Here is a 6,159-nt window from a genome sequence, read left to right as displayed (position 1 = left end):
TAGGGAAAGCTAGGGTGTTAGGACGACAGTCCTGGTTTTTCTGGGTCAGTGTTCTAGAAGGTCATTGTCAGAGAGTATGGACCAAGGATCTGACCCAAATCCTGTACTGGGAACCCAGTGCACCCTTCCCTTCCCTATCATGCTGGCCTGCTGTTTTTTAATAAAAACCATTTAGGCCTGGGGGACCCTTGGGACAGGAAGAGAAAAGATAAGAGGGGGCCTGGGGGGCGGGAAGGAGCCTGTTACACCACTTTCGGATTAACATTTCAACACTGCAGGCTGTTTGTGTTGTCTGTGAAGAAACCCAAACACATTTCTGGGACAATGCATTAAATATCTCAACTTTTCTTCTCTCTCTCTCTCTCTTTTTCTCTTGTGGCTAAACTGATTGCAAACAGGAGTGGGACAGGATGAGTGAGTACAACCAGGTTATTAAAAACCAAACCAAACCAGATGCTGTTGTAAACAAGTACATTCTTTGTATAGATAAATGTTGATTGCTTGAAATTCAAGGCCTCAGTGTTTATATTTAACACTGGAAAATAAACAGGTTAATTTTGCTTGTGTACCTGAGTTTCCTTTTAATCTTCCAGACAAATGGAGTGATCTGCTGGATAAGAAGCATATATAGGAAAAAGGAACACCGCTCCCAATGGCAAAGGGAGTCAGTCACCTTGTCAAATAGTGAGGGAAGATACTTTATCTACTTAGTTGTCCTCAAGTTCCATTTCAAGATCTTTGGCTATTAACAGTTCAAACAAACAAACAAACAAACAAACAAACACATAAAAAGCGGAAGGAGGGAATGTGAGAAAAATGTTGAGAGAGATGGGAGACAGGAGAAAAGGAAACTTTATAAGGAGACTATCAACCAGTTGCAATTGGATGGATCTAGTTTTTTTTAAAGTTGATTCTTTTTTTTTTTTTCCATTAACAAGAAAGACGGAAGAGTGAGAAACAGAAGTAGGGAGATGGGCACCCATCAGGGTCCTGATGCCGTCATCTACCCCCAGCTCCAGCCGGACCTGCATCGTTGGGCATGTGTGTGTCTGGCATACGCTAGGAGGTCACTGAACGTGAACCCGGAACCTCTCCTGTGGGTTACCCTCACAGTGTTGTGTTTCACCCCTGCACCGTCATCTAGCCCTCTGTGGATCTTGCTTTGATTCAGAGTGAAACAAAATATAAAACTAAATGAATTAAATAATATAGGGAAAAAATATTTGGGGGCAATGGATACATTTGAACACTGAATATTAAGGAATTACGGTTGAGTTTTTAGAAGTAACAACAGAATATAGCTATATTATAACAACAGAATATAACTATATATTTTTAAAGAGAGTTGTAAGCTTTTAGAGAGGTCTATGGGATAGTTGTAGATGAAGTGATTTAACGTAATGTGAGAGGGAGGGTGGTGAAGGGGTGGTTGAAAAGACACGGCCCCCTGATTGGCCAGAAGGAGATCATTACTGAAGCCAAAGGTTCATTATACGGTTCTCTCTACTTTTGTGTGAGTTTGAACTATTCCATAAGAAAAAGTGAAAGAAAAAACCCAGTTATTATGCTGAGATCTCTCCAGCACCAGACCTGCCCTGTCTAGAAGCCTGGGAGCGTTGGACAAATATCCCCTAGAGACAACTTCCTCGTTTCAAAATCGTTTTTTGTGTTTTTCTAACAATCTTGTTATTCTGGACCAGAGTCAAACCACAAACCGTCCTTTTTCGGATCGACTCCATGTGTCGAAAACCTGGTAGGGAGAAGCTGAATGGAACGGAATGCAAATGACAAGGAAACGGGTTGTGATAAGGACAGTCTACAGCCTCGGCTGGGATCCCAGCGGACCGACGTGCCCAGAACCAGCCCTTGCAGCGGTGGTGCCCGGCCCAGCAGGATCATCACCCAGGAGAGCTAGGCCAGGCCCTGACACCTGTGTTTTGACTTGGGAATGTCCTGACAGGACAGTTTTGCTGCCTAGTTGAAATAAGTCTCTTGTGATGGGTTTTGTTACAGGTTTTCCGAACAGGTACTACCTGCTCTAAAGACTCATGAGGACAGATCGAGGACAAAGCAAAAATGCCCTCATGTCTCTGAAGTACACCTGAGGAACTGGGCCTAGTCCTTCTTTCTAGAATGACATCTTAGGGGAGATTTGGAGACATTTCTTGGTGATAACACCAGGCTGATTGCAAAGGAGCAGAAGGACCTTGTCTCCACACCAGGCGAGAAACAGGACAATCAAATCTCAGAACAGCCTGGACTCTCAGAGATTCTGGACCCAGAGACCAGACATGAGGGTTGAATGGAGACATTTTCCTGATAGGCTGTGGAAATCAGGAGCTGATGACAAAGAGGGACCGACCATATGAGGAGCCTCTTGGCACCCCGGGCCAGCAAAGACCACTGAGGGCCGACCAGAGGCCAACTTCCCACAGCTCAACCTCCCAGAGCTCAACCTCCCACAGACTCACCCTCCCACAGACTTAGCCCCCCCCACAGACTCACCACTGGTAGCTAAGGAGTCCTTGGGTTAGTTTTGGCAGCGACAGTTTCTCAGACTTTCTTTGTTGTTGATGACCTTGACATCTGAGGTGTACAGGTCAGAAATTTTGTAGGATGTGCCTTCCTTAGGATTTGGCTGATGCTATGCGCATGATTAGACTGGGTGATGGGTTTTTGGCGGAAAACCCTTGAACTCTTTCATCTTAGCTTCTGAACCTCAGCTGGTTGCTCAGTTCTCTCGTCAAAGCCAAATGGCTTTAGGCAGCAAGAGTCCCTCTGGGTGGGTGTTGCTCTGTCTTTCTGCAGATTTCTTATTTCTTCAAGCCCCGTTTGCTGTTTACTCTGGGAAAGAATAGAAACATTTTTAGAGATGGGACGTGCTTGGCAATAGCTGTTGGAAGAAAAGGTATGTGTATCAAACTCACTGCTAATTGGAGTTGCTATACAGGGAGACGTAAGAATGTTAAGCCTTAGCAATGGATTATTTTAGCCACAAGAATGAATGGTATATTAATTGTTTTTTCCTGTCAAATCAGGACTCTAGATTTTTTTTTTCCCTGAAAGATTCTGTATCCCTTTCCATTTTTCAATTTTAGCTGCTGCTGGAGTCAGGTTCATCTTTAACACTGTTTCCCAAGGCTGTTTTCATATCTTCCAGCAGAACTGAGATTTGAAAGATTGTACTCAAAAGTACACTGACTGAATCAAAGAAAATTTTGGACCCATATTACTTTTGAATACCGTTGCAACGTTTTTTAAAATTTGACAGAGAACATTTTTTAAAATTCACCTAAGAGAGAGGAGAGAGAGAGAAAGAGAGAGAGAGAGAGAGAGAGAGAGCATGGGATTGATCATGCCACATTCATTTTTCTTCCATTTCTCCTTCTCATCAGGATTTTGGGCCTGCAACACACATGCGCCCAGCCTCTTTTCCAAGCTGCCAGGGTCAGGATTTTGTATTTTTGTTTGTTTAAATTTGCCATGTGGGATCAGACTGCCTTAACCACCAGGCCATGGAGTTGGCCCTACTGTATTTCTTCTTTTAAGAGACTTTTGCTACAGGGCACCTGCACTCACCAGAGAGACAGAGAGAGACAGAAAGACAAAAAGCAAGAAATCACCCCCCCACCCCACCCCCAGGGGAGATGGCCATGCCACAATCCTTTATCCTCCATTCTCTTCTTGGGATTTTGGGCATACACACACTCATGCTCAGCGTGAGTTTCAAGCCACTGGGTCCAGGACTCTGACAACAGTTGACCTGTGGGAGTGCAGTGACTTGACCATTATGTTGATATGGAGAGACCCTGAATTCATGAATAACTCAGGGCTGATAGCTGCCTGAGGTTTCTGCCCTCTAGCAAACTTACTGCCCCTCCTTGGAACTACAAGATAACCTGAAACCTTGAATAGGTTAGACTTCCTGCTTTTCTGCCACTTCCATTTTAGGTAGGATCTGAGCTCTTTCCCCATTCCTAACATCCCAAGACCTCCCCTCCCCAATTCCCCCATAAAAGACCATGTCCAACTCCAAGTGGGAGATTCAGAGTGTTAACTCCTCCATGCCTGCTGATGTAATAAAGAGTTCTCCTTTCTCTCTTGAGAGCCACTTCCGTTCTTTGGCGTCTGTTTTTTCTGCAACAATGCCACCTGCTGGACTCTACTTTTTTTCTTTTTTAAAAAGTTTTGCCATAGGGAACCAGCAGTTAGCATAATGGCTATGTCGCTGGACTCCCACGTAGTCAACCGTGGTTCGTGTCCCGGACCCAGTGGCTTGAAACTCACGCTGGGTGCGTGTGCGTGCGTGCCCAGGATCCCGAGAGGAGAATGGAGGAGAAGGGATTGCGGCGTGACCATCCCCCCTGGGGGGTGATTTCTCACTTTCTGTCTCTATGTCTCTCTCTGTCTGGTGAGCGCATGCACCCTACAGTGAAAATCTCTCAAAAAAAAAAAAAGTTTTGCCATAGAGCACATGAGCTCTCACTGGAAAGAGGCAAAGAGAGAGAGAGAGAGAGAGAGAGAGAATGCAAGGGAGAGAATATGAGAAATCATCCCTTAGGGAGATAGACATGCCTCAATCCATTCTCTTCCGTTCTCCTATCTGGATTTTGGGCATGCATGCAGACACATCCATCAGGTTTTTTTAAGCTGCAGGGTCTGGGACTTGATCAGCACAGTTGGTCATGTGAGGTCCAGCTGCCTTAACTACCAACTTATCTGGTTGGCCCACTACATTTTATTTTTTAAGAGAAAGATTTTTGCTATAGGGTGTGCATGCTTAATAGAGAAATAGAGAAAAAGAAAGTGAGAAATCACCCACTAGTGGGTGCAATCCTCCTTTCAGGATTTTGGGCATGCACACACACATGCCTGGTATGGTTTCAGACTGCTGCGTCTGGGATTCAAACCATGGTCGGCCATGTGGGAGTCCAATATCTTAACTACTATGTCACCTGCTGGCCCCTGTTTTTTTTAAAGCACGTACTATGTTCCTGACATTGCTGCCAGGTTCTGAGGTTACCTAGAAGGCACAGTGGTGGCTTACAAAGAGAGGCATTGAGCAAGGCTACGCTAAGTTTTACTCCCATTAAATTCAATTAAAAGCCCAATTATTTGCTAAACACTTATGTAATTATAGGCAGTCATTATCCGGGTTGTTTTCCAAAGGCCAAATTTGACTCAGTGGGCCTTTGATTACTGAGACAGAGCAGCCGCGACATGAAACAACTCTTCAGAACAAAGCCCGCCAAAGAAGCGATTACACAGGAGGCGCCGTGCAGGAAAGGGAGCAGAGAAACAGCTCGGGGTCCAAAGCTCTTTATCTCCGTTTCCAAAGTGCATTGGTTTAACATTTAAAAGGCTACTTTCTGGAACAATTTCCCTGAAAGTTTCTTTCACACATTTATAGACAGGAAGTACAATGGAGCCAGGAGCACTTTCCATTCTCTGGGGAGGATTTCCTTGCTTTTACTTATGTATTAGATAAAAATAGCATTTTGCTTCTCTTCAAGCCTGAAGACAGGATTACATTTGAGTCTGGGCCTTCCGTTTTAAACTGTGACTTGTTAACCAGGAGATAATGAGGCCTGGCCATTAACAAGGCGGCTCTGGATGTGGTGAGAGTTGACAGCCTTTTGTTCACAGGTTCCTGAGTCGAAATGGGCTCCAAAGGTCTGTAAATATTAGGAATGCTACCTCCTTTCCCCTTGTGCTGAAAAAACATTTCAGTGATTTTTTTTTTCTGGTCAAACCCTGCTGCCTCCAGAGTTTAATATTTATTTCTTGACTTATTTTCTCCTGTGTTTCCTGAACTCTTCCTAATAGACTAGATAGGAATCCCTTTAGAAACTTCTTTGATTTCATTTGTTGATAGTTGAAACCCTACGGAAGATATGTCCCCAGTTATTTTTTTATTTTATTTTTTGAAAGCTTTTGCCTTGCAATGTGTGTGCTTGCCAGAAAGAAAGAGACAGAGTGAGAAATCACCCCCCAGGGGAAATGGTCACGCCGCAATCCCTTCTCCTCTATTCTCCTCCTGGGATTCTGGGCATGCACATGTATGTGCCTGGCATGATTTTCAATCGTGGCTGGTCAGCACCTTAACCACCACACCATCTGCTGGCCCCTGACCTGTCCCAATTGTTACATAACTTACTG

Source organism: Tupaia chinensis, unplaced genomic scaffold (assembly GCF_000334495.1).
Source record: "Tupaia chinensis unplaced genomic scaffold, TupChi_1.0 Scaffold143647_1, whole genome shotgun sequence".
Lineage (NCBI taxonomy): Eukaryota > Metazoa > Chordata > Mammalia > Scandentia > Tupaiidae > Tupaia > Tupaia belangeri.
This window is presented reverse-complemented; position numbering follows the sequence as displayed.